Raw genomic sequence first — 18,722 nt, forward strand, 5'->3', positions numbered from 1 at the left:
ATAGTGCAGGCGCAGTATTAAATAGCGCATGCGCAGTATTAAATAGCGCATGCTCAGTATCGAATAACGCATACATAGTCCCAATATTGTACAAACATCTAGCTGGTAAGACATCCAGCTCTAAAATCAACTTTGATCGCTTTCTTATAGTCAAGTTAGGTTATATACCGAACCTGAGTTCTCAATTTTGGGGGGGTCATTCGGAAAGTTATCCTTTTCTATAGAACAATTACGGTATGACTATGATCCTTGATACAATGATTGTGACCTTTCGAAAGATGACTACAACCATCAGTAGAGCGACTATTGACGAGTATTTTTTCCCTGATGTCCACGAAGCTAAATGGCTACCCATCAGCCATCTAACCATCCCATCCATCCAGTCATTCCGAAGTGAACAAGAATTGTGATTTGAACGCTTTCAAGAAAGAGCAGCCCCGTGAACACCTAAGCTAAACCAATTGCAGTGATCGGGGACAACGTTACGGATGTCTCAACAGGGCTCTCCGCCGTGGAAAAAAAAACCGGTCACCAGAGAGACACCATAAACAATGGACTTTCTAAAACAAGATGGGCGAACAGATGAGACTAACAGCGAGTATTATAACTGGAGAAGACGATAGATTCCAGACACTATAACCCGTGTTCAAGTTGCTGTATAGCGGAGACTGGCAAGTTAAATAAAAGCGTCGAAAAATAAGGAGATAAGAACACGAAAAAGGGTTAATTGTTCTTATCTCTTTTAGTTTTTTAGTTAATCACTGGTGAACCATCCGCAATAGTCAATTGCTGGATTCTATAAATACAAAATTATTGCTTCTAAATAAGTCACACTTGTTAATTGAATGTTACATGAGAATTCTCGGACTGCAAAAGGTTAACCATTCACGTGTTTCTTTCTCGCCGTTCGACGAAATTAACAAACGTTCGATAACAATACACCGTTTGTTTGTTTTTTTCTTTTCACGTTACGAAACTATACAAAGTACACGGTAAATATTTTTCACTGGACTTATTGTAAAGCCGTCATTGAATAGTCGATTAGCCAGTCGATAAACGAGGTGAGCGTTAATCTTGCAAGTCAAGAAAAACAATCGTTGAAAATTCTTCGATCGATCGATCGATCAATTGACTCGAGTGATTCATCTTCAGAATCGACTCCTGGTAGTGAGACTCGATTCAAATATGTCTGTAGGCGCTTAAAAGTGTATATACTATTTCTTAGCTACTAATTTTCTTATTTTTGATAAACAGGAATAATTAATATTGCTGGTATAATAAATTGATTGATCGATAGAGTGTACTGTTGTAAAAGAGATAAAGCAAAATTACATTCATCCGTTTCGTTTCTCATTTATTGCTATTATAAAAATTCGAAATTTAACTGCATTGTATATTTTTTATTTTATAGAAGGGAAATTAATTGACCTTATCTTATCTGCAGCTAACCTTGGAACTAATATTAAGAGAAGCGAGTTTATTGAAATCGGGTCCAAAGTACCTTTGGATATTAGTTACTTTGCAAAAACTTGTTAAAAAATGTGTTAGAAAAACTTTGAAACAGAACATAAAATAATAAAAATTATAATTCTAGAGAAATGCTGCATTTCCAAAAGCTACGATTTCTTATAATGTTACTCCATCCAGGAAGACATATTCCAACTGCAGTGGTTTCAATAAAACACGATTGTTTATTGAAAGAAAATAGAAAAATGCCAAGCAAGGTCTTAGATATCCCCCCTGACAAACACGATCATGAATTTATCACGAGCAGTTTTAAAAAGAAGCTAATCACCGTTTGCATATAAAGTATCCAACAATGATATCGCGGCTGTTTAATCCTTGAAACATTCTAGCTAATCGTTTCATTCGAGTTTCATTATGTAGCGCGAGAAAATTCTCTGGTTCGAGACTTGAAGTGCTTTTAAATTGAAACAATTCTTCCAATGAGACGGCGTTATCGTCATCGTGCGAATCGAAAAGAGGAACTGGTGTTTGTACACACGGATTCACACGAGTCTAACAGAAGAACCGCTTTCGCTTATCGTCGCACCGAATCTTGTGTAAATGTTAAAATTTTCGGGTAATCCGCCACCGGTAAACATGTTTGCCAATCGTGTCTCATAGGCAAACACACACGGGATTCGTTAGTTTCCCGCGACTAACGCGAGGTTTATCTTTCTTTTCTCGAATCCGTTCTCGAGTCTCTTAACGCGGTAGCAGTTCAAATAAAATAACCAATTTAAAAAGATTTTCCATGATTTTACTTCGAGTGTCTATAAAAATTTTTCATCTTTATTTTTTCAATTAACAAACTGACGGTAGGTAATGCGTATTCGTGACTCTGATATGTAATTCTTTACGTCAACATTCTTCACTTTATTTATACTTATCGTATTATATACTAATTTGAAAATTAGTTATTTTCTGACGTACGTTTTCACTGACGCCTACGACTGACCTCGTCCAACCAGTTACGCAACCCCATTTCAGCCTACTGCTGGTAGAGGGTTACCCATGAAACCAGAAAACAGGTCCTGTGTATCCCATCAGAGGGGTCGAACAATAAATCATACACGAATACGCTTTCTATAGAATAATGTAAAAATATCATGTTGTTTCCGTTTCCAGCGACGATCGCATTTAAACATGTAGTGTTGGTATAACCGTTTAAAACAGAATAGCTCATTTAAAATTGGACCAAATGACTTGAGGTATTTTGAGAAGCTATAAAAATTAATTAACTAAGATGCCTTTGTCGTTTTAAAAAATTAAAATTTGCCGAAATCGCGGAAGAAATAGTATTGTAAAGTCGCGATTTTCGGAAATTTTAATTACTTGTAACTTTCTAAGTGCATCGACCGATCTCGATGAAATTTTAATTCAATTAAATAAATTTAATTGAATTTACAAATGTCATATTTTAAATTTTCGTTACAGATTCAGATAAAAAAGTTAAAAAATCGCCTTTTACTATTTCTTTCCCGATTTCGGCAAATTTTAATTTTTTAAAACGACAAAGGCACATATCTTAGTAAATTAATTTGTATAGCTTCTCGAAAAACCTCAAGTCATTTGGTCCAATTTTAAACGAGGTATTTTGTTTTAAACGGTGGACGAATACTTTTACAACAGGGTCCTACGTTTCTCGAGGACATGTCGACTTCCGAACAGTTCTTTGACCGATAATTGTGAAAATCGTCCGAGACAAAAAACGAAAGCAATGCATTGAGGAGATGCTTTCGTGTAGATGACCACGGAGGTAAGAAAAAAAAATTAAGAATAGAAAGAAAAATAGGAGAAATAAAAAGAAAACCTGTTGCCTCGTACGGGCCTGGCCCGTTTCCCGAGGTCTTCGACAAGCGAGGGCGGCCTATGACCGGGCTCAACAACATTGAAAACCAGAACCCAGATCTCTGGAACCGGTTTCCCGCTTGGAAAACAATTTTACAATCACGAGGGAGCTGGTCGAGGAGAACCAGGAGAGAAAAGGTTGGGTCGGATTGGGTTCGGTGGGGAAAAAAAGGAAAGATTCGAGCAGAACGTGTCCCAATGGGCCACTGTACCCACATGGGGCTCTTATTGTACATATATGTATGTATATACCGCTTGAACCTCTGAAAAAAGAAAGAGAAAAAGAGCGTTCGATGGAGCTGGACTTATCTGAACCCAGTTCAGCGCAAACTTTACCGAATAACCCTTTTACGTAAATGCTGGCTATAGGCGTTTACAAATATAAATTAATATGTCTAGTGCACCTAAGATCCACAACATGTTTACTTGCTACCAATTTGAAAGCTTTTGAAAACATATGATACTTCTTGGATATATCATGTTTCCAGTGTAGGAAAATCGTAGAAGAAGGGGTAGCTAGACGGAATAGAATCGAAAATGTATTCGAGCAAATTATTCTGAAAATAGAAAGAAATATTGCACCGGCAACGTTGCTCGTCTCCTGTCACGACCCATTTGCATGCAAACTCCGAACGCTTTACCAATTTCATTCATAAATTCGCGTGTCGTTTGACAACGCATCCCCCTATTAGCGACGATCCGTAAATCGGTCGACAGTCACGATGGAAATGCGTGCGTGTTTCGTTATACTATCTTGATTATGCGACAAAATTTCGCAGAGCAAACAAACATGGAACGGTCGCTCGTTATGTGAGAGACAAGTTTAGCCTCGCGAGCAAGCCGAGTGCAGTTTTGCATTTATAATGTTTCTATTCGCGACGACGCAACGTTATGCAAATCGAAGAGTAAGAAAATGGAAGCTGATTTTGATTTTTCAATTGCTACATCCGTTTGTTTTTGTTGCTTCTGGTGTAAGGATCGTTGTTATTACCTTGTTTCGAAGGTACTTCGATGATCTATACCAGGATTAAACTTTTATTCTTTCTTTTTTTTTATTAGAAATGAAAACTTTTAATTAGGAAAAACGACACGAGTTTCATTCGACGATCAAACAAAGCGTTCCATTATCGCTGATTGGCGACAGTTGAGGAATGCCACGGGTAAACGTTCGATGTTCGATAACCCACCGTAAATACATAAAACCTGCGAATCAAATCTATTCCAACAAGTGAACTTTGATATTCAAACAAAGTGTTGCTCGCGTCTTATCTTACTCGTGGCCATTATAAATTGTAGAAATTAATAACAAAGTGACTATTTTGCAAACTTGCTTGCCGCGTTCGTTAGATAACTCGTACATTCTGTTTACTAAGAAAATACTAAGCCATGATTATTCCTTGAGGTACCTGTTAGATATAAGTTACTTTAATGAAATTCCAACAATTTGTCTTGTTTTCTGATATTTAGAAGGTGATAGATAATAATGCAAAATAATTTGATTAAAAATATAGCAGCTGTGCAAAACAGACGATGTTTGTAACAGGTTACCTTGTCTATTCGTTTCTCGTTTTTCCTATCCAGCCTGGATTTCTCAATAATAAGTAGAAATTGACGAGTTAAGTTATATTTCTTCCCGATATTGGAACGGTGCTAAATTTGAAAATTACGTACCGCAGAAAAACAAGGCTTCGTTTGTTCAGGTAACCGTGATAAGGAAATCGCAACACGGCGAAGAGCAACGATAAAACGGACAATATATAAGAGGTAGTAATTATCGGTATGATGGATTCTCCGAGACGTATAGCATAACGGATCGATAAAACTATCTCTAGATTTTTTGGAAGCCTAAAATGACGTAGACCGATTCAGTTTGCTTAAAGAGGGTTAACATTATTAATATAATAATGTAATTCAATTATATTGAGTGGCCCAAAGAGTTTGTCCAGAACAATATATTGAACGACGATACAATAAAGAAAATAGGAAAAGCTTTCAAATAATTGCGTCAGCCTGGCCCTTCTGTGGGCAAGCCAGCCGGTAGATGGTACAATTTTCATATTTTCATATTTTTGTAGACACAACGATACAGGCATTGTCTTAGAAAAATTGAAAAATTTCTATTATTAACGCATTATTAGTGAGAGAAAAGGAAATTGAGCGACAACAAATTGACATCCACCGTACCAGGTGGGCAACGGTGATTTTAGGTGAACGTACAGGATGATGAAACGCGTCAATAAAATTGGCAAAGTGACACAGGGCCGAGTCGGTAAAGGAGGGAGATGAGTCTGATGCAACTTACGAATACTCCTGCGAGTCATCCCCGGCCGGATTTTACCTGCTACCCCGCCAAAGCAAAGAAAACCGTAAACAAATCCCAAACAAGACCACCGCTGTGTTCGCTTATGAAATCTCTTTCAGAGATTCTTGATTAAATACCGAAATAGATCGACCGATTTGCCAAAATCGTACATGCATTTTGGCGACAATTAGAAAATAGATTGTAAATCGAAAACGAGTTGGTACAAGCTCAATTTGAATGACAAAGAACAGATCGCATTCTTTTCATTTGATTATGCATGCTAATTAAACAACAAACCTTGTGTTCGTTATTGAAAGGGTGTAACGGGACGGCTCGCAATCAATCAATTCAAATTTCGCGCTCGATATATCACTCGCAGCGCGAGATAAACTGACCAATGGTAGCTCCTGTTACAATCGAGCAGAATCGTCTGAACGTTCCCACGGATTATGAATTGAATCTTGATGCAATTTTTATGTGTATTAACACACTACCGACTTAACTGATAACATTCTTAGATATAAAAATAAAGTCAAGAAAACAATTTCTAATACTAAAATACTAATTATTATGAAAGTAAGGAAATGAGAAATCTCTTTGATCCATCGGCTATTCGTTAATTAGAAACACGTTTATGTCAACGAAACGAATATAAAAAGACCCCGACAACGCATCGTAGCGGTACAAAAGATACGAAGCGGAATATTAAAAACATGTTCGGGCGCGACACGCAACGGAGAGGCGTTTTAAAAATCGGTATTTAATTCAGATATATATGCGTACGGAATACATTCGGCCGGTTCGGAGCGAGGTCGCGATGATGTTCACGCAACTTCTTCCGACTCTTTCTACCGGCCTTATTTTCTCACTCTAGCTTCGTATTGTACTCTATTTCTGCTCGGTGAGTCGTAAGGTCTCGGTGACTTTCCGAATGCGCCGGTCGCGTGCGTGTGCGAACGTGAAACACGTACACCGATAGAATGTTAGTGCAGGTAGCTGCAACAAGAGTAATTACGAGATACGCGCGGAACAGGCCGAAAATCCGGTCGATCCTCTCTGCTCCGTTTCTGCCGGGTCGAAAAACAAGGAAGGGAAAAGAAAAGAAAAAAACAAGGAGGAAAAAACCGGCGTGCAACGACGGGCGCATTCGTCGAAAGCGACAACCGGGCCGGTTCGCCACAGGGGACAAGAACGAAAGTATAGAATAAAAAGAAAAAAGAAAATTTGTGCAGGTAAAAAAACTCACGTCATTTCCAATTTGACCCATGCTGGCGGCACCACCACAATTCGCGATCGTATCCGCCCTCGGGTATGACTCGGTCACGTTAGCCACAGGAATTTTGAACGATTTTTTGTTTAATAAATACACTGGTATATAGACGTACGGTACGGTACGATATGCGTAATATAATATTACACGAAAGACTTCGGTAGATACGTGTGTATAATATGTATAATACTAAGTATATAGAAAAATGAAGTAAAGTTCGTTCTTCGGTCTCTTTCTCAACCGATCTCGTAGAAAAAATGAGTAATTATGACACAAGTTACAACGACAGGGTTGTAGGTGCGATTTCACGCGAATTATAAAAAAAAAATCTTCACCGACGAGTTCTAGCGGTGGGTTTTCCTTTGGGATAGGACGTCCGTGAGTTATCGCACTCGTGGAACACCGGCGAGAAATGACCAGTCATAATAATATCACAGACGTATTGCTCGTACCCGGTCGTTGGGTATGGCGACAGGCTCGATTATCTTTTCGTACGATTGTTTTTTAACGAAAGACTATCGGTACGGTAACAAAGAAATTGAAAAGAAAAAAAGAAATAAACAAAATAAATGAAAGAAAAGAAAAGAAAAAATCTCTGACTACCGATCGTTCACAACACCGACACACAATTTGGGAGAAGAGCACAAGAATCAGGTTACACTGGACATTACGTGCAGAAGGGACTGCCTACGGTGAACGATGTGTACGGAAAGAGAGCCGGTTGCTAACTGACGATAACTGATGCCTCGATAGTTAAGCCCAACCACGATCATCTGGTCGAGCATGCGTGGTGGGGGTGACCGACAACCGGGGAAGGGATACGCCGGTTCTGCGGCGCTGCCATTGGTCGAGCAGTGCCGTAGCAACAGCGAGCTCCGCAATTGATGTCAAAACGAAACTTCGATAAAATTTGCGAAAAGAAGGCACGCTTTTACCGTCCGATAATTCATGATTCATTGGTACGTTTCGTGAATAGTATGACGCGGAATTTATTCGTTCAAGAAAGGACGAGAAAAAGAAAAGATAAAATACAATCCGGGGGACTGGAACGTAGGGAATTATAGATACGTGTCTGGCGTACGCAGGCTTGATCAGCTGATGCCTTAGCAACAGGAGTACGAACTGTGCTAAAAATATCGATCCCATCTGATCATCGGTACGATGCAAACTGTAACGTGTTATGCGGCTTCCACGATAAAAGTAGCCGGCTCGACGTGCTTCCTTTTGACTTTTCACGCTTGGAAAACAGCTGAGGAAAAGTCGAAATCGCGGCTTGGAAACGCTATGAATCACTGCGACCTCGATCAGCGCACGCTTTCGCTACGGATCCCGCGGATCCGCGTCAGCTGTGATCGCGATACGCCGATGACGCGAATCCGCGTCACTCGCAAATTAATATTATTAATATTAATATTAGTTTTACTTATTTTATTCAGCCGGTAAATATCCACGGCCCTCGGTTAGTTGTTTTAGCAACCTCGTCTCGACGTGAAAATCCTACGATTATTATCTCGTTCGAAATACATACGTATAAATCGTCGTTATTATTATTATACCTGATACTTTGTTAACGCTTAACAACCGGCACACTTCACTTCTCTTCTCTTACATAATTGAAAAGCAGATAATCTCCAAAGACGGTGTGTGTTTATCGGCATTAATGAAAAAGCCTGTTTCCTCGAGAGGAGGGGAGCACCATTATCGCGATAGATATACGTGCAAAAATGCTATGGATTCGCGAATGTTCATCGTAGCGGACGTTCGTCGCAAAGTCGCAACTGTTTTGAGGATCAATGAGAGACCGTCGGAGCCCGGTCTCGCGACGAGGGGAGAGAAGATGAAGAGCCATTCAAAGCCTTTAAGGTTCCTTTGTCTTCCAAGGACAACGCGAAATAAAGACTTGGAAGGAAGCGAAAGAAGGGCTCTCCCCCTTTTTTTATTTCCGCAAAATACCGACGAGTCTTTGTCGCGGGCACGAAACGTCAGTAGAAACTTGCCGGAGGAGTTCTCGAGGTACGAAAATCCTGACTAAATAGGGACATTTCTTATCATCCAGAAATATAACTGACATGGAACAGGATGACGGTGATTAACCCTTATTCGGTTGGATGCTCTCCCAGGGCCATTACACTTGCCACAAGGAAAATTCACAAGGAGACACAACGATCGCATTTATATTAAAGTTTCCTAGTAGCCAGGGTAAAATGACAGTGTCGAGTTCCCAGAAGAAAGCGATTAAAAGGAAAAAGACAGGCTGCGCCCGGAAACAGCCGTCGAAGCTCGATATAGCGAAACACCTTTGGAGCGCAACCGCGGTTTCGAGATCCTCTCTGGTTAATCGGTTTCTACGAAGGCCAACATTTCTCTGTGTATGTATGCAGGGCCTCCCTTTGGAGGAGAGCGAACCAAAGTTTCTATTATTTCGTATTCCCGGTAGCGAGCGTTTGACCGAGGTTAGTATTGGAAGCGCGAAGAGGTCAACGCTCGGGAAAGCGCCTCTCGTTACGGCACTGCCATGCGATATTATAGGCCCCGTCGCTCGGAAATCCCTTCTCTCTTTCTATTTCTTTTTTCTCTCTGTTTCTCTTTCACCCTGAACTCTGTCCCTTCTCTACCCCGCCAGTTCGTTTTTCTCTTTTTCCATCCCTCCATCTCTCTTAATAACCTTTCTCTATCCTCCTCCCTCCATCTTGCACACCATCTCGCCTTCTCTCTTTTCCCCGACTTTCTCTTATTCCTTTCGTTCGTAACTACATATACGTTTCCACACCTTTCCCTAACTCTAAGGGTGCGTTTTCACGTGACACTTAAAAGTCATGGCGAGATTTTTTTTTTTTCCAGTTCGCTATACGACTTCCTACTTTACATTACAGAGTGCAACACTCTCTTGGTGTACGTATAATCTGTTTCGTTCTTGTTTTATCCGCTTTTCCATCCGTTTTCTTAGCTGCATCACGCGATCGTTTATCCTTCTCTATCATGGATAGTACTATTTTTCCTCTCTTTGTCCTTTCTACCGTGCCACCAGCTGTTAGACAGTTGCACGCATTATGCCGTTATAACGGAAAAGAGAGAACTAATCGTCTGACCGAAGAGGGAAATCGTAGGAAATGCTCGACGAGCAGGAACGAGGATGCACTTCGGAGGCGCTAGAGTCGTGAAAATGGCCCCTACTCGTTCCCAACTACTCTCTATCTATCATCCCCGACACTGGGTCGAACTCGATTACTCGAACGGTCTTTCGGTCAGTGGGATCACTGAACGTCGAGAAACCGAGCGATTGCAACGTTCGTGGCTCTCGACGAGGAATTCCTCGATAAGAGACGTCCATCGAAGATATAAAAACCGTTGGAAAACAGCCGATCGACTGACGTTCCTCTAATTATTCATTACGATCCAACGAGTTTTGTACTTGATTCCAATAAACGTAACGCTACATTTTTATCTACGTTTCAAATTTTAATCGTACCCCAACAAATCTTGAAAATTTGAGAAATTTTAACCCTCGAATAACAAATCGAGTGAATCGCGACACGGATCCGTAATTATACAAATTAATCCAAAAGAAAAAAAATGTTACTTACAAAAGAATTTATCTATGTACGAACCGAGGCGCATACAAAAGAACGAAGATATCCTGTCCGCATAGAAACACTAAGCCGCTCCATACACGAATCGAAGGTATATACACTTGTATCGACTTAAGTACACATTTCGACCGATCGAAGGTACCTTTGTTCGAGCTATGACTCAACCCACCAACTTCCTGATATTTTTCTTAGCCAGTTCGTTATCTTGCCGTGCAAACGCTTTTATGGCGCGAGTAACATTGTTCTACACACGTGGTACCATTGGATCATCTTTATGCCATTGCAATGACGCATCCTTGAATACACGGGTGTAATGTAGGCTTTTCTTATTTGAGGAGGGAGGCTCTCGGTATTTTCTTTTGATCTTGCAAGAACTATGAAAAAATTTGGATTTAGGTCGTTGAAAGAAAATATAAGGTTCTTTTGAGCAAATGGTGGAAAGGTCTTCCTTCTTTCTTAATTAAGAAAAGATTTATATTGCAGCAAAGTGTATGGACTTCCGGATCAACGATACACGAATTATCCTCTGGAAAAGAGTTACAAAAATTTCTTTTCTGCTCCAGCGACATTTCGACAGTGTTCCCTTTCTAACATTTCAGGCAAACTTGTGGTTCGTACGATTGCAAAATCGTGGTTAACGCGGTGAGTCGTTAAGTGCAACGATCTGACACAGAGACGATGATTCAACAATGACTAACACGCTCGCATAGTAATGATCGACGATAAACGAATTTCACGGAAGGACAATAGTTCGATTATTACAAGCAATCGCGTAAGCAACCGGTTCGTAATTAACCGGCTGTCAATTATGGAATCTGGTAAAAATTGATTGGAAGAAATTGGAACGTACTATCAGTGGATACGAGCCGGAAGTTTCGCGGAATTCCACTAAAGCATTATCAGGGGGCGTAGCTCAGATGGTAGAGCGCTCGCTTAGCATGCGAGAGGTACCGGGATCGATGCCCGGCGCCTCCAAGTAAGTTTTTTTTTTCTAAAATCATTTAAAAAACAAAATTATAATATATTTCTAAAATGCTCTTAAAATCCTCTAATTTCTTAATGGAAATTAATGTTTTTTTAAATGAAATTTTTATGAACAATGTTACGCGCATCATCAAGAATAGACTTCCTTATGGGCCATTATTATCTTTAATTGACTTTATTTAATTAACAGGTGATTTCCGCACAATAAAACCTAGTGCGTACAACTGCGCTAACCGAGATCTATCGATTGACACCATTCTCGAGCCGATCGGAACACTGGTCCGTACGGAAGGGTAGCCTCATCAGCGACTGAAATACCAATAGTGTAAAAAGAATCGTATTTTCAATAATTCTAATTTTAATATATGTACTGTGTTACAGATGGCAATTTTCACTAGGGTATCACGTACAAAGTAGCAGTTGCTGCGCTACACGAGTAGAAACGACGAAACCAACGGTCCTGTCGCGGCTGAACAAGAGAAAGGAAGAGAATGTTTGAACGCGTACGGTGTTCTATGAAGGAAACATGTGTCCAAACGAACGGAACGGGAAACACATCGAACATTCGTCATGGACGAAGGCCACATTTCATTATCAGCAAACGTTTTGTGTGTTTTCTGGTCCCTGTGTCTACATAGACTTTACGGTCTTTGACAAGTCCCAGTTAACAGCACTCCTCGTCTTGAAAATCAATCTATATACGAATAGCAAGTTTCAGTTTCATTTTCCATTAATTTTCTTATTCTCTTAGCAGCATGTACAAAATGCCCTACTCATCAGTGTTTACAAAGAAACAGCACGTGTGCATTTTCTGAGCGTTGCCAGTGGCTGTGGATTAAATCATCGTCTAAACTTCGATGTATGCAAATAAGGATGATAACCGTAATCGTGTAATCGCTTCAGACGTTTATCGTCCTTGTTAAAACAAAGTGGAAGCCGCGAGATACGATTGCTATTGTTTGTCATAGAATCGATCCGGCTTTAAACAGTGACAAGCACTTACGCGGTCGCGAGAGTGCAGCATTTTATCATGCCAAACAGCTGCGGTACAAAGATTTTTTCTAATGACATATACACGCAGACACACGAGTGTGGTACGCGTTTCAAAGCGATACCAGCCGGCTTGTTAAACGTTCCTCTAACAATACCGTGACGCAAAACGTTGCTCCATATTCGGGACCGAATATGCTCCGAAACCTAACGCGTTCTCGCGCGATACAGCTGTTGCTACAAGCAACAACAGTAATTTCGACGGAAAAGGTTAAAAGGGAAAACGGATACAATGGATGGAAAGCTCGCAACGGTCTGGCAGAAAGGTTGCTGCTCAAACACTTTGCGAAGAGCCCTTTTAACGATTATACCAGCGCGTTTGACAGGCGAAGCTGCGAACCCTTTGTGCGACCGTAAATCGAAAATTTGGAATTTCAAATATTCGAGCTTCGAAATTGAAATATTCGAGCTTTATTGGGTACCTCATTACCCACTGTCGTGAACTCGGTTCTGGATTTTCACTCAGAGGTCTTGATTTTCTCTGACTGGGGTCCGTGTTTAAGTCGATACAATAGTTTTCGAGGGTGGAGGGAACAGTTTTATTGTACAAAGGGCTCTTGATGCCCACGTGCTAAACTGTCCGTTTTGGCGATGTCACGAGTGTTATAACGAAATAAACCAGATGTAGGAGAAAGTTCTGTTAATATCTGACTCCGCTACGCAAAGGTGAAACTTTTTACAATTGTCGATTGGCCAAGAAAAACGATACAGGATCATATAAACGATAATCATCGGAACGATCGAACAGTCCACGAGACAGAATTTTACAATAACAATACACTCGGCTGATAAAGCATAGATATCCGTGTCATCCGCGACGCGTGAGTCGGTCGTCCGTTTTGTTTTACGAAAACATCGAGCATTATCGCGCCGGTGAACACACGATCGCGTTATCAGTCGCTCTATTGACAACGGATAATTAATAATAGAAGGCGAAAATGACTTATTTGTGGAGAAACAATAAGCGATATCAGCGAAATGACCGATACTCTGATCTCCAGTTAACGCGATCCCCTTTCAAAAATCTTTTCCACGAATTTTCTCCATTTCCTTACAACATCCGATTCATTAATTATGTTAATTCCATGGAAGTTATATACCACTTACTCTTAATGGACTTTTTTACCCAATCTATTTAAAATATGCTAAAAGTCTTAAATTGTCAGGGAATTACAGCAACCTGAAGGATCACGGCCGTTCAAAAATAAATTGCAAGGCGAAGCGTTGAAATCGCGCGATCATCGAAGGCAACTCAGAGACAAACAACATCTGGATTCTATCATCTTAGCGTCGACTTCGGAAACTGCTCGATCGTAATGCGGGTAAACACAATCGACAGTTAACGAACGATTTTTCGTCACCGTTTAAGGCCACCACTGAAAATAGCCTTCTTGCATAACGATCCGAGATGCAACGTCGAGTGCATAAAGCCGAGTATCCACTTGCATCAAACGCCCGTATCGTATTCATTTGAAGAGGCAGGCCCTGCATCGTTGCATGTTACAGCGTGTTTCGTCAATATTTCTTCGTTTCTTGAAAGAAACGATTCGGCAATAGGACTGGGCTACTACAGGCAAGAAGTTTTGATTTGCTGCGTCCTGCTCCTTTGATACGGAGATACGCAACGAGCCAATCCGAAAAATTTGTCGGTTCTTTGCCGTTGCATCGAAGGAAAGGTTCGGAGACCATTTGGAGCGTAAAAACAACATATCCGAAACATGACACTTGAGGCACGGATACAATTATTGATGCGCATTTGTTGTTCTTTTCTAACATTTACAATGTTTTAAAACATCAGAATATTAAGATCACTTTATTTTCAAAAACATTCTTTTTGACGACACCAGAGAGATTATTTTTGTTACATCTGCAAGTTAAAGGAGGAATTCTGGGAATCGGTTTATAACTTAGGGAAATAAAATACGGAAAAAATATGTTATTATACCAGGTGTTCGAGTTCACTTAATCCATTTATTACTCGAAGAGTAATCATCATTTATTACCCTTGTTGCTTTCATCAAACTGGTACTACCTGTGTACCATGCAAGTTCGGTAGCTCCACGCGAATTAGGAGGTACCCTCGCGTTTGCAAAGGACACCTAATCAGAAAAATTCCAAATTGATCGCCTACGACGAATTTCACCAATACAGGAAATGGAAGTTTGTACACTGAAACCCCCACCACGATTAGGAAGTGACATATTTCTCATCAATACGGAACAAGATTAGTTGTCGTTTCGACTACCGACAGATGTGTACCATGTATTTTACTAAGGCGGAAACTCTCACCTTGATTGAAGTTTATCGATCGAAAGGTGTATTGTGGGACCCCTAAAACGGGTGGGAGGAAATAAGTGAAGAAATAAAAAAACCAAAAGTACAATGTAAGAAAGAATAGAATACCTCCTCGCAGGTTTGGCCCAAATACGCCCAAATGACCATCGACGTAGGTTGCAGATGTAATAAAAGTTCTACCGTACTAACCGACGGACTCCTACAATAAAGAAACAGCACGCAGCAAACTGGAACTCCTCGCCTGAAGTGGCCCTATTGCCGAACCGTTTCTACCAAGAAACGAAGAAAAATTGTCCGAGCCGTAGCATGCGGTGATTCGCAGTGATGCAATCGCTTCATAAGGATACGCAACGGTGATACAAATGGATAACCGGCTTAAGATCGCGCCACGATCTACCATAATCTGTTTACGAATATTGCCAGAGCCGTCTAATTGCTGCACTTTCGCGGCATAACCAGCGACTGTGACACCTGATAACGTCGAGTCACAAACGGGAACGAGATTGTGAACCCTGAGCTGTCCAGGAGTCGAGGTTTCTTCGTGAACACACATAGTTTACGCATCTGTGTAACATCTGCTTCGAATACTGATTTCCTTACTCTTTCAACAAGACAGAAGACTATTTTCTGGGAGATGGGCTGCGAAATTTTCAACAGTGTTGAAAGAAATAGAATATCATTGTGGGAGGATCTGTAGAAAATGGAGAGTGAAGTGGTACCCTTAATGGCCTACAATTTTGCAATATTAATATTGGTATAGGAATTCTCTAATTTTCCATTTCCACTGGTTCCAATAAAAACTTCTGCGGTTTATCCATAGTAAATTTCCAGCTTGCAGATTCGCAAGAAGTTAATCCATTATCAAAATCAACAGAATCACCTACATATTTACTTAGACAAGGTCATATTTACAATTGGAACTCGACTAAACGATTCGATCATTCGGAAAAAGAAAAAAAAGACCAAGAATATCATTTCATAATTCAACGAGGTTACAAAAAAAAGAAAACCAAACCTCCTCGATAAGATTCACGTAGGATTAGCGACGAATCAGCCGCGTGTTGGTAATCTTTCATTGGAGAATTTAGCAGAATCTTGAATAACAAGATTTCTTAACTTATCACGCATTTTCGTTGTCGACCCTCGAAATTATTTGTTGCTTTTTCATTCGAAAGAGGCGAGACGTTTATTTACCTCTTCGATTATCATGAAAGGAATAAGTTAGTCGTGTCGCGTGTTACGACGTTTGGTAACGATGTATCGATGACGTAAATTGTTCGTCAGTAATTCGATACTCGAATTGTCGAGAAAGGAATAAAGAAACAAACAACAGGCCCACTTTGATATAGCCACCACGTAGACGAAAAATAATCTGCAACGCTTTTCAGTCTCGTGTATCGTGAACGACGCAAACGTCCAAAACATTTCGTAAACAACGATATCACGAGCGAACAAATACCGTTGTCGCAACATTTTCCGATTGGCTCTGAAAATTTTGCGCTACGATTTCGTCCGGATACCATAATCGAATCTTTCGGTTATCGCACCGTGACTGCTTTCACTCTTACATACACATACAATGTATAATATGTTATTGAATCACAATGTTATTTCACTTTTAAATACTTAAATTATTTCTTTTTCATAGTTCTTCAATGTAAATTTTGATATAGTAATAACTAATCGAAATTAAAAATAATTCTAAGCAGCACTGATGTATCAATTTTTTATTAAGGTATCAAATAGAAAGTTTCAATTGGAAAGTGATCGTAATCTAATTAACTATAATTACACAGTGTGTCATAACACTAAAAATGATGATTTTCACTACGGTACTTAACGTGTTAATTTCATTCTTCCGTTGGTATTTTCATCGAGGCGATTCCTTTTTTCCTTAACGCGAAAGATTGCATACTATGCGAAGGTTACCATTTCCTTCGTTTATTTTTGCTCCAATTATAGCACCTCCATATTAAATTCGATAGATCCAATTAGTGGTCATGGTCACTATTATCCTACCTAATTTCTCTCGTTAACAAGAAACGCGTTAAAATACCATATAAACAGTGTGTTATTACAAAATTATCTTCTTTTTTTTTAAACAACAGAAAGATATTTATTAATAGACGAGTACTGTTCATTTGAAAATACCATTTGGTAGATGAAAATCAATGTACGAATCGAATTACACGAAGATATTTGACCGTTTTGTTATTTTCAACTTTTCTTTACCTTAATTTTTGCAATGAATAAACTTACTGTTCGAACGGTCTCATGAGCTAGTAAATAATCCAAAATCTGTTCAACCGATTTCGTCCTCTCTGTCAACCCTTAAAACGACTATACACAACACACCCTCTGTCTCCTCTGGTATTGTTATCAACAAGTTTCGAAACTTTCGGTCAACACTCAAAACGATAACATTATACTCTTATCTTATTTATTCCACGCTCTATCTCGCGTTTTATTTAATACCGTAAAGACACCCTGTTTTCCATCATTGCCATCGTGTCCTCGCGATCAAAGTCTACCCTTCAAGAAGAAAAATGAAAAGCAGAACGAAGAAACGTTAAAAATATTCCCACGACCATTTTTACGTTCGCATAAATTTATCAAATTACATCGTATCACAATGTGATCAGAACGGTAGCAGCCTCCCTACGGACACGACGCGGTTCCATTGTCGTCGGTGTCGTTTAAAATTGCACCCTTAAACGTGGCGAGCGACTTTTATGCGGCAGTAAATTAAGATCCGAGTTTGCCGGAGGAATCAAGAGAAAAAGTGCGACGGCGGCGAGAAAGTTAGTGGTCCGAGCAGAAAATTCCAGATATACAGGAAGTTTCATAATATGTGTATCAGCGTTGAACATTGGGCGCAAAGAATATTAAAACGAAATTCATACGCTTCAAAATTATATTACAATCTAATAACATAATTAAAACTAAATTAATATTCACTGATACTAAATGTGATACATGTTGAAAAGAACCTTTTTATTCCCTTCCGTGTTCTGAAACGCCTTATAGATCGTCAACGCGACTTCCTCCCTCATAACCGATGCTGTTCTTCCCGATACGATTCAGTCGGAAGTTTTACGATCGAGATATAAAACTGTGTCAAACAATGTATCACACGCGTTCCTGCTCATTTTCCTACGATCGTAACTCCCGATCGATCGTCCTGGAAAAAAGGGTGCTAGGGCCCGCTATCTATTAGTGGATAGAGTTTGGAAGCAGTCGTAGTCGTAAATAAGGCACAACGTAAACGAAAAGGAGAAAAGAAAAATGGTAATGGACGCCAGACACGAAACACAGTCGAACAAATTTCTTCAATGCGAATCAATCGATACTATAGAATCGGGGGATGTTTTTCTCTGTTCGTCGCCATAAAGTCATTCGTGACTGCGGAAGGGTGTAAAACCGATTGCGAGCCATGTGTCGACGGAATAATAAAAAGTGACCCCTGTATTCGAGGGACACTCTTTGTGGGGAGGGTCTTCGCTGAAATTGCGAGTAATAATACCTAGACCTAACAGCGATGAAAGAAAGGATCGTTTCATAGTTAGAGGTATAAACTTTTACGATCTCGACGAACAGAAACTGTCTGATTTCAGACTACGCACGTGTTTCCCTTTTTCATATGTAGATTAAGTGGAAATCATTTCATGACCATCTGTACAATCTTAAAAAATCTTTTTAATTTAAAATAAAAAATCTAAAATCATTCTGACACGTTTAATTATTCTAGCTCGTTAACGATCAAAGGCTTATTAAATGGCATCGAAACTATTAACCCTTTCGCTGCCACGGTGGTCCCATGGGACCAGCGCTTGTCTTTCCATTTGGGCCATGGTGGTTACCAATGACCACCACTAAG

The 18,722-nt window shown here is 39.9% G+C and overlaps 1 protein-coding gene and 1 non-coding gene across 4 annotated transcripts in view; one reads left to right on the forward strand and one right to left on the reverse strand.

Annotated features, from left to right (window-relative positions):
- Window positions 1–18,722, reverse strand: part of Sesn (Sestrin) — a 117,358-nt gene that overhangs the window by 18,515 nt on the left and 80,121 nt on the right. The gene's annotated exons all lie outside the window — the stretch shown is intronic.
- On the forward strand, window positions 11,419–11,491 carry TRNAA-AGC (transfer RNA alanine (anticodon AGC)). Its single transcript has one exon. It is a non-coding gene; the product is annotated as a tRNA-Ala (tRNA).

The sequence above is a fragment of the Osmia lignaria genome, chromosome 6, assembly GCF_051020975.1.
Source record: "Osmia lignaria lignaria isolate PbOS001 chromosome 6, iyOsmLign1, whole genome shotgun sequence".
NCBI lineage: Eukaryota > Metazoa > Arthropoda > Insecta > Hymenoptera > Megachilidae > Osmia > Osmia lignaria.